Genomic DNA, 16,128 nt, shown 5'->3' with positions numbered 1-16,128 from the left:
TAATAAGAGCAAATTCATCGAAAGCTGAACAAGTAAATGAAATATCAAGTCAAACTTCAAAGGCTGAAGGAGAAGAATCAAAGAAATCAAAAGAACCAGTAGAAATAAGAAGAATTAAAAGACCCAACCAAAAGTACAGATCACCGGAATGGTCTTATGTGACACTGTCTGAAGAAGGAAAAGAAGAAACAGTGACTCGAGATAATCCGGAAGTGGTCTTGAGAGAAGTGGTTGAGGAAGATACTGGTGAAATTCTGAAAGTACTCTTGACTGACATTGGAGAAGAGTCGAGTACTGAGGATTCCGACGTTGGAGATCTGATACAATTTGATGTTGAAGAAATTGAAGTGAAGAATGACAAGTATCCAAACTGAGTGAAAGAAGGATTCACTTGGATCAAGTGAATGAGGAGATCATTTGGATAAACTGAAAGCTGAAGAATTGTTGAAGAATTGAAGAAGTTCAAACAGTAGTGGAGTAGTAGAGGCTAAACTGAAATGGCTAACATAGAGGATAATAGAAATAGATGTGCCTTCTTTAAGAGGTGGTGTAGAATGTGCTGCTGTTGTACTGGATTATTAATGCTTCTATGGGGTGTTTTAGTTTTATTAGTTACTTTTAGAGTAGAATTTGGAATGAATATAGAGAATGTGACAAATGTAGAGAAGAATTCACAAGAAGTAGTTCCAATTAGAAGTAGTAGTTACATACACAAAGATAGGTCAATTAATAATTTTTCTAGTAATGTTTTTTCTAAACTGTTATATGAATATGTGAAGACAATGGAAGTAAGGGATTGCTACGTCTGTATGCAATTACCTGCATCTGTTTCAGAGGGTGTTACTTATCACCATTTACCAGCTACATATGGTATTTCTTGTAGTATTTTAAGTAGTGTTTTTTATTTGTTAGGGAAAATAGATTATAGGATGTCTAACAGAGATAGTATTTTTGGGCACTTGCCAATGAACAAAGAGCTGAATCCAGCTAAAGAAGCTAACACTTTTGGTGAGATTTTTATTGAAGAAAAAGGATTAACATTAGATTATATTTTTAAGAATAATTTAACTTGCAGTTTGAAAGAAGAGGAGAGAGCTTTCCTGGATATGGTAGAAGAAAGGAGAGTGAGCATGCATGAGAAAGGGGGAAAATATGAAGTGAGTGAGACAATTTGGGACATTGAGATGGGAAAAGAATTGAAGAATGGGGCTAGTCCAACTTTAGCTCTAGATGCGCCGCAGAAGGGTAAACTTTGCATTACCAGAAGGAAATCCCAATATGATACATATTTTGTGGGAACTAGTGAGTGCCATGATACATACTTCATTGCGACAGGTTGGGGTTTCAGAGGTGGAGAAGATACGATTTTTCCAGGAGTGTACTATGTTTGTGGGAACAAGGCTTATTACAAGTTGCCTGACCATTGGTATGGCACGTGTTATGTGGGCCTGGTTTTTCCTAAGATTTTTCATACAGATAAAATGAGAGATGTAGAAGATATTAACTTATTAACACGTTTTAAGAGAGAAACTTGGTCTGAAATTGTGGGTGATATTTTTGGGGTTTTGATTCCAGCAGTGGGAATTTCTTTAAATGCTTATGGAATTCGGAAACTGTCCACAGTGGTTGATCGCTTATCGACAAATACCGCAGGAGGGTTTCTTTTGGTGAATACGGAATTAAGTGCCGTACGTGCCATGTCTATGCAAAATCGACTTGCCCTTGATATTCTATTGGCCAAGGAGGGTGGAGTCTGTGGAATTTTGAAAGTTCAACATTGTTGTACTTACATTCCTGACGAAAGTAAAGACCTGAAGGTCTATATCAAAAATATTACTGATTTACATGAAGAATTAGTACCACTTGAAGCTGGGAGTTTGTGGACTAAAATAGCTAATAAAATGATAGCTGTTAAAGATTTTATTGCAAAAATAGGTAGTACTTTTATAGGTAGAATATTGTTTCCCTTGTCTTGTATAATTGTGGCTTTATTGATAATGAGATTGGTGTGTGTGTGTTGTAAAAACAGGGGAGGGAGAAAGAAATTGAATAAGGAAAAGAAAAATAAGAAGTTGAAAAGAGAACCTCAAGAAATTGAATTAGAAGAATTGAGGGAGAGTGTTTACTTAGAGACTAAGAGAGATGATGAAAGAGTGACTAGTGTTTAATGTTGTATAAAGGGAAAAGACATTTCTGATTTTTCCTAAAATGGGACTAAATTTTCACTAATTTTTTTTTTTTTTGGGTTTATTTGGTGATAAAATCACCAAAGGGGGGATTGCTGGAGCAGAGTTTTCTTTTAGAAAATTCATGGGCTTTTGAAGCTCTGGCATGTCTATGCGTTTTATTAATTTATTAATAATTAACAATTAATTATTTGTCTTGTGTAAGTGTGATTCTATTAATCAATTCGTTTGTTCTAACATAAGAGAAAGTTATACGAGGGTTAGCTTATTTGTGCTGTTTCTGTTTAATAATAACGTGCAAGTTTTCATGTTTAAACGTTGCTGTGTGCTACTTATTTAAAGCACAAAACGTTGTCTGAATTAATGCTTTTTATGTCGCAAAGCTAGATAAATACATACACATAAGGGTATTAGTGGGGTTAACACTGTTTAATCATTATGCTGTAGTAACGTTTATTTTGTCTCTTTAATTAAGATGGTCTATTGTGGCCTATGAAGGCCTTAATCGAGCTGACAGTATTTCGAGGCCTGGCTGTGGCATATTCTGTGATGTGGAAAGGGAGACCCCTGCTGGAAAAAGGTCGAAGACAACTGACCATGGTCCTTATTGTAAATTTCCATGAGGACATCAGCAGTTTGGAGGATCTCCAAAAAGAAATGGAACGTCCTTGGCAAACAAAGGAGCTTCAGAAACGAACAATGTACTGTGGCCCGGCTGTCGAGGGAAGTTGAACAAGTTGGATACTTTGATAGTTTCTTGGTTCCTGTTCCGTAGTTCACGTCTTGTGACTTTTCCTGAGCGAAGATTTCTAGATGTAGCAATGTTACATCCCTTCCTTCTCGCTCTGCTCAGTGATACAGTTTATTCTGCCAGCTTTATGTGTGTTTCCATTGTATTTTTCATTATAAGAATTGTTAGCTTAGGGAGGGCTTTGCCACTTGCCATTTTACCTTTGCTGCGTGAACTTGCGTTGCTGAGGATCGATGCTGAGGGACTTCGTCCTGAGAGACTTTACCGAGAGACTTGTCCTGACCCGTTCTGACACTTAGTTAGAATAGGTAACTATGAGAAATGATTTATTCTGATTGATTTACTTTGACTAATTTTAGATAAAGCAATATAACTTTTAAACATGGTGTTGAATATTCTTTCTTGTCAATTATTGTGTACATTTTGATCATTATTGTATAGATTGTATAGAGTATGTTTAAGGACAACCACTATAATCAGGTCCTATCGTCCTAGATATAGATGCAGGGTTTTCTTCCTACAGGTCTTTTACTGGTAGAGTATTTGAGCGTATGTTAGTGAAATGGGCCCTAGCGTATGATGAATGTATGTGCGTGTAACTGTGAAATTACTCTATCCGTGGAAATGGGTTTATTTTAGGTACCCTGATCTCTATCAATTGCATTGAATGCCCACTTAACGCTAAGTAACGCAAAGCAGTGTTTTACGCTGGGGTGCATTACTTTCAGACTACTTTCCAGCACAAAACACGTTTTGCACTGGAAAGTAAATTAATAAAAAACAGTTTGTGCTGGTCTGCATCATTTTTGTGGCACAAACGCAACGTTAAATCTTCTCTTGGGATTCCTAATAGGGGTTGCCGTTATCCAACGCAAAGCTTCCAAGTCTAAGAATCAACGCTTTTGTGGCTTTTGTGGCTTTTGTGGCTGCAAGCTGCGGCTGCTTTTACACACAGTTAATTAGTTTGGAGTTTGTGATAAGGCCTCGAATAGAAATGCCATATACATTTTATCCGACATTTTAATTTTTACAAAATCATTCCTTTTAGTTGAGTCCATTTTTTGCAGTTTTATGTAGTGTAAACTTGTCCCAAAGGTATCAGTGCGCTTTAGATGAGCACCAGATTACATTACACAAGGTCAGTTTCTTTTTAGTGACTGGGAGATTAAGGTATTTGCCCAGAATCACAGGATGCTGAGCCAACGCCAGGACTCGTACCTGGTTCCTCAATTCCAAAGTCAGCAGCTCTGGCCATTGGACCACATCCCCTCCCTTCCCGATCCAACTTCTTCTTCCATATCTCGGAAAATCCTAGTGCACTTTGATGATGGTTTGGAGAAAATGTTTTACAGATGAGGGGAAGTAAAATGGGCTCAATTCACAAAGAAAGTCAGAAAAGTATGGATGGAGCTCTCCGCCTCCCCCTTGATGCAATTTTCTGAATTCACAGGCATTCCCAGAAGTACATCTGAAAAGCTGCACCAGGCACAGGGTTCCTGGTGTACTTCTGGGAATGCTATTTGACATTCCCAGTGTGATCCTAATCCCGCTGCGTCACATTCTACTATAAAAGGGGATGGATAGGAGTTTACGACTGCCCACAAACCTACGAGTTTGCTCCCAAACCTCCAAGGCAGACCACTTTACCACTGCTTGAGTGGAATTTACAGCTATTTGCGATCTCTGCTCATGCAACCATAAACGGGTTTCTGTCTGTCAGGAATCCCTTTGTGAATTCTTGACAAGCATAAAAAAGGTACACCCGGTTCTAAACATATGATTACAACTGGATTTATCTTTGTGAATATGGCTCAATTAATTTATTGTTGGGGAAATTCTGTACACTTCATGAATTTTGAGAATTTATTCAGTAATCCTGCACATTTTGAAAATAATTATTTGCACACTTGTACAGAGTTTTTTACAATCCAATCCTGTCTAGAGTCTCTAGACCATAAGTGCTAAAAACCTGAATTGGCATTCAAGTGTAAATCCTGTCACTGTAGGAGCAAATACACAATGTTCTAGCTGAGTGTCCATCAGAGACAGCCTTGGGTAAGCTTGTCATTGAGTTTGCAACTTTGCATGTCCTCTTGGTCGCCTTTCGAGATCCATTAGGTCTCTACGGAAGATACAGGAGCTTGCTTTTGTGCCACCTCAGCGATAATTCAGTCCTGGTCAGCTCTCTAATGCGGGAGAAGGATGCTATTGCCTCTAATTCATTCTAGGTGAATGTTGGTGAGCTCTCATTTGGACCAACGAAGTATGCTCCTTGTTGGAGCTTTCTAATACTTGTCTACATGTTTGTGTGCTGCTGAATATTTGTAGCGTGGTTCTAAAAATGCTCAGATTCCAACACTTGAAGTCTCACTCCTTAGGTGAGAGTTTCAAGGTCCTGCAGCACAATTGTCGCCTCTCCTTTTTTCTTTGAAAGACTGTCCCATTAATTTCCATCCACGGAATGTCTTCTCTCTCTGAGTACAGCCTACTCTGAGTCATGTGCATATGTGCCTTAATATCTATTTCTGTATTTCTGCAAATTGCCCACACCTCATCTGAAAGATCACAACTGGTCATTCCTTGAAATTCAAACCCTACAACCTAGCAAAACCTAGTATCCTCTAGCTTATCTACCATCTGGACTCACATACACTTCTTCCCCCCAGTGATCACACCTAATTTAATCCACCAGACACTGGAGTAAATGAATGGCGTGGTGTTCTCGAGAGCACAAAACTAATCCCAATAACCAACAACAGCCACTGGATTAACCACTAACCTTGGATTATGGCGAAGCGTGCTACCTGATGTAAAGCCCTTCAACATCAGGGGTAGTAAGCGCTATAGAAATGCACTAACAGTACAATTTAGTCTCACTCTGCATCTGCCGAACGAGAGTGAGCTGACAGCTATGGAGGTCTCCACTAGGGGTGGGCGGAACTCGTGGAGTTTCACTCTGCGGAAATCCCCGAAGTTAAATGAAAACTCTGTGGAGTTCCACGGGCGGGTGGAATTAGCACGTCACACTGATTTTTAGCACCGGGTACAAAAGACAGTGGTCCTAAACCTTATTTTTGAAAAGGAGATCAATCAGTAACCCTTTGGTATTTCAGTAAATCATTTCTCGAGCATGCGAAAGGACACTAAGTCTGCTCATAATACTTAATAAATTATTCAAACAAAGAACAGAGAAAGTGCAACAAACCAAATTCTAACTCACCATGTATTTTATTTTCATGTCAAATGGCGAGGCAAACGAATTGCTATACACTCTACGTTAATATTTACGTGTACGGGTTGCTCCAAGCGGAACGTGCGAGAAAGGAGGAGTGCTCAAGTGTGGAGTGATGAAAAGGAAAAGAATTCAAAGTAGTGACATAAGGAAAAAACAGTGGTACAATTGAGAATGGGCGGACTGGTTGTTAATCACCGTCCTTTATGGCCTGGCCACGTTATAGATAAGCAATTTACTATTACAATTTTTTACATAGAAATATATTCCCATGTGGCACGTTGGATATGGAGGTTGGGGTCCAGGCCTTTTATTGGAAGGGCGTCCACGTTTTGACCCGTCTTGGGGCCATAAGGGTAAGTTAGACCTTGGCTATGCGGGTCTTCTTCAGGACGGAGTGGGGCAACCCAGGGCAGGGTGATTGGCCTTCGTAGTGCCCCCCTCTGTGGTTTGCGGGGTGTGGATCGAATCCAATTCCCAAAGATGGCGGTCCAAGTAATCCGGTGGTCCGCATAGTGGGATCTACGCGGACCACCCTCTATCCACTGTCCAGATTGATCGTTTGAAATAATTGAAGATTACACATCAGTGTACACGCGAACCTACCTAGGTTTTGGCAGTACGGCCACAGGATTACTTGGACCGCCACCTTTGGGAATTGGATTCGATCCACAGCCCGTGAACCACAGAGGGGGTCACTACGAAGGCCCATCACCCTGCCCTGGGTTGCCCTACTCCGTCCTGAAGAAGACCTGCATAGCCAAGGTCTAACTTACCCTTATGGCCCCAAGACGGGTCGAAACGTCGATGCCCTTCCAATAAAAGGCCTGGACCCCAACCTCCATATCCAACGTGCCACATGGAAATATATCTCTATGTAAAAAATTGTAATTGTAAATTGCTTATCTATAACGTGGCCAGGCCATAAAGGACGGTGATTCCTTTTCATCACTCCACACTTGAGCACTCCTCCTTTCTCGCACGTTCCGCTTGGAGCAACCCGTACACGTAAATATTAACATAGAGTGTATAGCAATTCGTTTGCCTCGCCATTTGACATGAAAATAAAATACATGGTGAGTTAGAATTTGGTTTGTTGCACTTTCTCTGTTCTTTGTTTGAATAATTTATTAAGTATTATGAGCAGACTTAGTGTCCTTTCGCATGCTCGAGAAATGATTTACTGAAATACCGAAGGGTTACTGATTGATCTCCTTTTCAAAAATAAGGTTTAGGACCACTGTCTTTTGTACCAGACTATACCCAGGTCCAAGACCAATTTGGGTGACCCCATTTTTTGTAATGGGATTTTTAGCACCAGCAGCTTGTTCAGCACTGCGAAATCAGCGCGAACGGCTCCATGCTGCACGGTAGAGGGTGCTGCTTCTATGCTGTCGCTCAAGTCGATTTTTTACTCAAACTGTAGCTTTCTCACCGTGAACGGTTGCGACCGCCGGCATTGAGAAAATGTTGCCGGGTGCCGTCCTTGCGCCACACCGCTGTTGGCGGAGTTTTGCCGGAACTCCACCTTTCAAGTGTAACGCAGAGTGGGCAAAACTCTGCGAAGTCCGCCGGCGGAGCAGAATTTATCGCCCATCCCTAGTTTCCACTCGGTCCAGGGCCTCTATACATCTGTGAAGTGGTCTTACCCAGAGCTCCAACTATGTTAGTTGCACACTTAAATCTAATAGTAGTGCGAATTTCAAACGCCTCAAGCCACCTTCTGCTGGCAAATTAAGTGTTAGCCATTGACTGCGACCCTCCAGCTATATTTCTTTCAGGCCAAAGCTTTCAAACTGAAAGTTAAAGTGTGACCAGCTCTCGAAGGGGCGGGAGGGGGATTTTTGGCAACTTTAACATGCTGAGCTGTGGAGCTGTGCTGTGGGGAGCACGAGACTGTAGGGCCACCCAGGAAGAACGCTGTCCAGGGAGAAGTGACCTCACAATCTCAGAAACAATGAAACTCGCTCTAGAACACAACGGACAAAGCACTTTCGAACCGGGTCGGAGGTTACCTGCGTTCCTTTACATCCCTGGCCTCACTCACTCACCTCGGTGGCCGGATGGCAGCGACTGTGTTCCCTTCCTTCAGGGACTTGGACGGAGCTCCCCAGATCTCAGAACGGCTGCTGCCGCTGGATGTAAACAAAGAGGCCCGTCCGTCTCCCGGGCAACCCCGGACGCCGCGGCCGGAATGGAAGGGCGCCTTCCGCCTGTCACTCAGGTCCGGGGCCGTGAGCGAGGCCCAGTCCTCACCGGCACAGCCGAGGAAAGCACGGGGTGATTACTCATTGTCAAGTGACACAAGGCTCTGAAAGAAAACTTTCTGGTTTTCTCTCAAATGGTTGTGGCCTGTGCGGGACCCTTACATACCCTGGCGATCCCATCCTGTAGCGAGATTTCTGATCCTGCCCATTGACATTAAAACACCTGTGGGCCTATGATTGTTTTTTTTATAATCACGCAAATTTTACTTCCTTTGCTCCGCATATCACTGAGGACACTTTGAAAACCCACTTTTGGACGATAGGCTTCCACCTGCGTTTTGTTTTTTTTAAAGCTGAAGCAATTGTAAACGTGCATTTGGAAGCAAACAGTGTTTATTGGCAACTGAAAATTCACGTTTTTTAGAGTTCTGTGGGGAAGCTGAGGCTAAGACTTCCTTTAGATGGTTCAATATTCACAAAAACCCAGAATTTCTTTATTAAGATATTGTACAGTCCAGGTTGGGAGAAGCAGGCCTGCTGTATACAAGTCTCGAACAATAAACGAGAGTTGTCAAAGCCAATAGGTCTGGCCTGAATGTGCTACTGGAGGCAGACTACATTTGACAAATTATAATGGGTGAACAATTGCATACCTGCTATAGACTTGCACACATTGTAGCTCATGGGAGTGTCAGCGCCAAAAACTAGTCGCCAACCTCTAACTCATGGGGCGCGACAACGACTAGGACCGAGAGTAGTGTAGTCCCGATATAGATTTTGGTGCTCTCCGCCAGTCGTCTCTTTCTCTGATTCGTCAAATTGTCATTAATATGCTAGAACTTTCTCATAAGAATGACAGAAAAAGATTGGCATTTCAAGGCAATAGCTCAAGAATAGGCAAATTACAATAAACATGCCATAAGTAAGTTTAGTAGCAAAGCATGCAAATCATAAGAGTACAAGGATCTCAGTGCAGTTCTAAGTGAAATCTGACATAAATTTGCCTTGTAAAGCTCAGGGAAAGGGTCTCTCTCGCTACTGAAATCGACACCCTTATATAGGGCTTAAGACAAAGACCTGCATACATTCTGCGGGAATACTTGGTTCTCAGGATTTGCCTCAATAGGAAACAAGCTAGAAGAAACATTTTACTACAATACATTATTATTATTATTGGAGCTTGTAGAGCGCGCGGCTACCTCCAACGGAAGTGTCCCGGCGCTAGCAGTGCATCCATCCTGAGGGGGGAGAGGACCGGGGTGGACCGTTGGCTCTAAATATACATTTGAGGATTCTCTCAGGATAGCAATACATTGAGACTCAGTTGTTTGCACAACTTTTAGCGGAACAGTTGAACAGATACATTGTTTGAGCAAACGCCGTGGATGATTGGATACGTCATTGATACAGTACAGTCAGAAATCATCTCTGGGAACACTTTCTGCCTAGTCATACGAACAATAGTCATACTTTATTTACAATGGGAATAAGCAGTAGTTATCATGCGATATGATGTGAAGTTGAGGCAAGATGGAGTACAGTGAAATGAAATGAAATGAATTGTGGCCTTTATAAAGCGCGAACTGTCACTCCCAAGGGAGCCTCCGGGCGCTGTACAGATAACGAATTTAAACACAACCTAATGTTCGCGTAAACCTGTTTGTGATACTTTAAGCACTTTATAAACGTATGAAACAATCAATCAATCAGTGTTCTTAAAAAGTGCGACTACACACCTGTGAGGGTCTCAAGGCGCTGAGGGTGGGGGGGGGGGGTTGGATCTACGGTTCAGTCGAAGAGCAAGGTCTTGAGGTCCTTCCTTAATTGTGGCAGCGATGGCGATTGCCTGAGGTGCAGAGGCAAGGAGTTCCAGGTCTTTGCAGGGAGGTAGGAGAAGGTTCTTCCTCCAGCTGTGGTCTTGCGGATCCATGGGATCGTGGCCAGGGCCACTTGGGTGGAGTGGAGATGTCTGGTGGGTGTGTAGAAGGAGAGGCGGTGGTTGAGGTATGCAGGTCAGGTGTTGTGGAGGGCTTTGTTGGTGTGTGAGGAGCTTATAGGTGATTCTTTTGTTGATAGGTAGCCAGTGTAGGTCTCTCAGGTGGCCGGTGATGTGGCTGCGGCGTGGGATGTTCAGGATGAGTCTGGCGGAAGAATTCTGGATGTTCTGTAGTTTCTTTTGGAGTTTGTGGGTGGTGCCTGCATAGAGTGCGTTGCCGAAGTCGAGTCTGCTGCTGACGAGTGCGTGGGCGATCCATTTGAAGATATTATGAAGCAGGCGGAGCATGTAGAAGCAGGAGGACGACACACGTTGATTTGGAAGTTCATTGAGAGTGAGGAGTCCATGATGATGGTGAGGTTTTGTGCGTGGTCTTTTGGTGTATGGGGGCCACCAGGAGCCATCCCAGATGGAGAGGGGTGTTTCCCAGGATGAGGACTTTGTCTTGTTTGAGTTAAGCTTGAGGCAGCTGTCCTTCATCCAGGTGGCGTTGGCCTACATCTCGTTGTAGAAGTTGCTCTTGGTGGCTGTGGGTTCATCAGTGAGGGAGATAATCAGCAGGGTGTCCTCGGAGTAAGAGACAACCTTGAGTCCGTGGCTTCTGACAATGGCTGCAAGTGGGCCATGTAGATGTTAAAGAGGGCGGGGCTCAGGGAGGATCCCTGAGGCACCCCACAGCTGATCTCTGCGGGTTCTGAGCTGAATGGTGGAAGTCTGACTCTCTGTGTTCAGCCGGGAAGGAAGGAGCGGATCCATTCTAGGGCTTTGTCGTGGAGGCAGGCGTCATGGAGTCTTGTGCAGAGGGTGTGGTGGGAGACAGTGTTGAAGGCAGCTGAGCGGTCCAGGAGGGTGAGAGCAGCAGTGTTGACTTGGTTGAGGAGGGTGTGGATGTCATCTGTAGTAGTGAGGAGAGTGGTCTTGGTGCTCTGGTTTCTTCTGAAGCCTGATTGGGAGAGGTCCAAGATGTGGTTAATTTCAATGCACTCAGAGAGTTGGGCGTTGAAGGCTTTCTCGATGACTTTGGCTGGGAAGGGGAGCAGAGAGATAGGTCTGTAGTTCTTGAGGTCCGTCGGGTCAGCAGAGGGTTTCTTCAGCAGGAGGTTGATCTCTGCATGCTTTCCGTCTTTGGGGAAGGTGGCGGACTCAATGGAGCAGTTGATGGTGCAGCAGAGTTCAGTTGCAATGGAGGTGCTGGCTCTGTTGAAGATGTGGTGATGGAGGTGCTGGCAATGTTGAAGATGTGGTGAGGGCAGGGATCGAAGGGGGCTCCGGAGTGGATGCTTTTCATGATCCTGAGGGTGTCGTCGGAGATGATGGTGGTCCAGTTGGGCAAGGTCTGCTGGGGTCTGGAGCCAATGGATGCAGTGGTTGTGGGAGGGGTGGGAGGGTCGTGGGTTGTAAAGCTGTCATTGAGCTCCTTGATCTTGCGGTGCAAGAAGGTGGTGAGGTTGTTGCAGGGGTCTTGAGAGGTGGGAATGTGTGCTATCTCTGTGCTAGGATTGGCAAATTCTTTGACCACGGCAAAGATTTCTTTGCTGTTGTGTGCATTGGCATTGATGCATTCCTGATGGCTGTTTTAAAGGCTGCGTGGTCTGCCATGGTCTTGCTGCTCCTCCATCTTTTCTCGAGCCGCCTGCAGGCATGCCTGGACTCTTGGAGGGCTGGAGAAAACCAGCTTGCTTTCTTGGAGGGCTGCTTGCCTCTGGGGAGCCAGTGTGTTTGCGCAGTTGGAGATCCAGCGGTGGAGGTTGCGTGCTGAGGTGTTGGCATTCGTGGGTGTTGGTGGTGGGGTTTTGCTGAGTGTGATGGTGAACTTGTGTTCATTGACCTTGTTCCAGCTTCTGCGAGGATCGCGGTGGGTGTGGTGGCGCACGGGGGGTTTGGTGAAGGAGAAGTGGATGCAGTGGTGGTCAGTCCTATGTGGCTCGGAGGTGTGCCTGATGGAGATTTTGTTGCTTGCGGAGAAGATGGGGTCGAACGTGTGTCCTGCTGAGTGGTTTGGCATTGTGACCGGTTATTTGAGTCCAATGGTGGGGAGGTGGTGTTGCTGTCGTTGAGGTTGTCCAGGTGGAAACTGAGGTAGCCGAGGAGGATGTAGTCTGTTGAAGTGAGAGCGTGGTGAGCGAGGAAGTCGGCTATGGCTTTGCTGAAGGGGGGCAGGGTCAGGGAAGTCTGTAGATGAGGGTTCCGCTGAGGTTTATTTTTGGGGGGGGGAGTGTTATACAGCGCAAATAAACCAGAAGGTATCAGATCGCTTTACATGAGCACCAGTTGCGTTGCATCGGAGGTGGTTGTGTCTGGTTCTTGAGTGTAGTGCAGTTGGTGGGACTGGTGTGCAGTGGCGGGCAGAGGTGCAGTTGCAGTTGCGGCAGGTGAACAGACATTGGGTATTCTTCGGCGACGCAAGGTGGCAGGCGGTGGGGAAGCCGGTATTGAGGGCTCGGAGAGTGCTGGAGCCATAGCAGTGGATGGTCCGAGGACCAGGGTCCGCGGCACTGGCCGCAATCCAGTTACGTACGAGTGCAGATGGGCTAGCCTTTGGTAAGCCTTCGGCACACCACCGGTGCGCCTGCATAGCGCCCCCCATTAAGTAGCATTGGGAGGGCTAAAAAGCTGAGAGGCGGGAAGCTGGAAACGGCACCGGAGGGGGGCAGGGCCGCAGGAGACGAGCAGCGGCAAGGGCACAAAAAGGAAAAAGGCGCAAAAAGAGGAGAAATAAGAGAAGTGAAAAAAAGAATAAAAGAAAAGCAACAATGATAAAAAGAAAGATGAAAAAGAGCAGACAAGCAGAAAAGATGAAAGCAGAAAACGGAGGGCAGAGAGCAACGGCAGAGCAGAGGTGCTCGCCACTGGACCACCAGGGATCAGGGGCCTCGAACCCAAGACCTGGAAGGGTCAGGGGGCAACAACTACCAGGCAGAGCTTTTCCGCGAGGGAAGCAATACTAGCACTAGTGCTGGCCGGGAGCTATTTGCACTGGCAGACTTCTTTTTTATATTTGCCAGTGGTATCGCAAAGATGTACACTACCCTAATTCAAGCAAGAAAAATGGGCCCCCTAGTAACAGACGTACCCCTTACATCTTAGCCCGATTTCGCTGCACCTGCTGCAGCAATGACAGCTACATTCCTAATAGCTACTGCATTATAAGGCATTAGCAAGGCATACAAAGAGCCAGTTGGGATCAATCCTTCCCTTCACACCTACCCTGCTCCTTCTTGGTTCTGAAAATCTGTGTAGCTTTGAGGAAGGGGACTTGTTTTTAAAAAAAAGTTCAATATCAGCCTCCCCCTTGGCTATGGTGTAGGGGTGATCAGAGCTCCTGCGTTCTGTGAAGTTTAGTCCTGCATTGCTTACAGTAAACTGACAACCAGCTGTCAATGACGGCGGTGGATGTACTAGTGAACCAGGGGAGAGGATGTAGCCTTACGGCTAGAGCAGTCGACCTCGAAGCTGGGGAACCGGGTTCGAGTTTCGGCAACGACGCTAAAACATCCTGTGATTCTGGGCAATTCACTTAATCTTCCCGTGCCTAACAAAAATGAATGTGTCTTTCTGTAACGAAACTGGTGCTCTTGTAAAGCGCTCTGATACCCTCATTTCTCGGGTCTAGTTCGCGCTATATAACACTGAAAGAAAAAAGAAAAGTGGTACTGGTGGTGGTTTTGGTGACTGTCGTACTCGTGTCACTGGTGGTGGTAGTGGTTCTGGTGGTTTTACTGATGGCTGTAGTTCTGGTACTGGTAATTATTATGATGGTCCTGGTGGTGATACTGGTGATGTGGTGATGGTACTTGTGGTAGTGTTGGTGCTGGTTATTTTGTGTGTTTGAGCTGATGGCTCAAACACACAAAAGGCACTGGGAGGAATGCTTGCAATATGTCTAACCACTGGCAATCACTTGAGGAAGCATTCCAACCCATGATTCTTTTGCCCACAATGCTACCTCAGTGTGTACCCAGCCACATGCAAATCAGAATCAACTCTTCTCCAATAGGAACAGTCCAGTTTGAACTGCCAAGCCAAGTCCTCTCTGTACTGGAACACAAGCAACCCAAGCCGAGTTTTGCCCTGATTAGGGCCCTTCAGTCAGGTCTTACTTGGCTCCAGTGGCACAGTGGGTATGGGGCCCACATCTGGGCATACCCTAACCACTTAAGATGGTACATTAAACACTCAAAAGCTGATGTGAGGAATGCTTGCAATATGTCTCATCACTGGCAATTGCTGGGGTAGAATTCCAACCCATCGTTCTTTTGCCCACCATGCCACCTCAGGTTGGCAGTTCGGGCTGAACAGTTCCTGAGGTGGCATGGTAGGCAAAATAATAACCACCACAGGGCAGTCTCTCACTGCCCAGCTAGAGTGTGCGCGCGTGCGGGCGCACACACACACACACACACACACACACACACACACACACACACACACACACACACACACACACACACACACACAACCACGCACACAACCACACACACACCCACACATACACACACACACACACACTCTTTTCTGCAACATGGGAGGTTGTGTTGAGTTTTCTTTTCAACTTTTATGTCAATAAAATCTGAGACAGTCCAAGGAGGACTGGTGCAGAGAAGTTTCAGTGTGCTGCTGCTTTGAGTTTGATTTAGAGTTTGGCTGGGAGGGTAATCAGTCACCAAGGCAATGGAGAACCCTCTCCACCAAACTGAAAGTCCGTCAACCTCATTTAGAGTCGATGGACATTCAGTATGTCAAGGCAGAGACTACTCCATCTCTACCGCCAACAAACACCTCTGATGGCCATACAGAGTAAGGGCCATCAAAGATTTTGCCATTTGTCCGCTCTATCTAGAGTGGGTGAACAAATGACAAGTTTTTACTGTCCATCAGCGCCAAGTAATACCTGACAACAGTGCCTTATTTGTAAATGAGTAAGTGCTGGTGCCCAAAGTTCTGCTCAGAAGTATGCGGCTGGTCCAATTATATGTCAGCACACCGAATACCAAAGCTGTGTAGTCTTCAATTCACAACAGGCTTCTCTAATCCACTACAAGACACCCACCAGCCCCTTTATTTAATTCTTGTAGGTGCACGCTTTGGCCCTTTGTGATGGTTTTTCCATCTTTCTGTTCCTCCGTCTTTCCTCTTTGTGTGTTTTTCCTCTCTTGCTAACAGTAAATGTCTGTTGCGGAAAAATAACCACCAGCTCAAATTAACCACTGCCTGGCAGTGAAAACTGCAAAATGACCCCTGTGCCATGGAAGAAAACTCCTAGGGTGAGGGAGTCATTTTAAAAAAAATTACTATTTATTTTTTTATTTATTAATAAAGCTTGAGAGACCATACCATACAAAAGCATTGCCAGAAGTACATCAGTTACCGAACACAGAAAATCAGGTACAACACATTTGTGAATAAATCGGGCAGGTGTGCTATCTCCTGTCACATCACTAGCCCCCAGCACCCAGCCCTCTATACCTTCGCCAGGGTAACCACACTTTTTCCCATTTTTTGACACCACCCCTACTTTTGTACACGGTTTCTTCGGTCCTCAGGCACCAATCAAGGTCTTGTTTCCACTCCTCTACCTGTGGGGGTGCATGTGCCCCCAACTCCTGTCAATATTGCGCTTCGCCACACCCGCCGACAGAGCCAGTCATAGTCCCACATATCAGGACCAGTCCGCATCACCTCGAATCATCAATAAAAGCCATTTTGGTTCTAGTGGAACAGGCTTTCCCACCACCTCTGACATAATCTCTGTGACG

The 16,128-nt window shown here is 45.2% G+C and overlaps 1 protein-coding gene across 1 annotated transcript in view; it reads right to left on the bottom strand.

Moving 5' to 3' along the window:
- MORN3 (MORN repeat containing 3) overlaps window positions 1–8,355 on the bottom strand; it is a 273,245-nt gene extending 264,890 nt beyond the window's left edge. The window contains exon 1 of the mRNA XM_085636381.1: window positions 8,221–8,355. The gene's annotated coding sequence lies outside the window, so the exon portion shown is untranslated. The remainder of the gene's footprint in view (window positions 1–8,220) is intronic.
- Between the last annotated feature and the right edge of the window lie 7,773 nt (window positions 8,356–16,128).

Source organism: Triturus cristatus, chromosome 11 (genome assembly GCF_964204655.1).
Source record: "Triturus cristatus chromosome 11, aTriCri1.1, whole genome shotgun sequence".
Lineage (NCBI taxonomy): Eukaryota > Metazoa > Chordata > Amphibia > Caudata > Salamandridae > Triturus > Triturus cristatus.
This window is presented reverse-complemented; position numbering and strand designations above follow the sequence as displayed.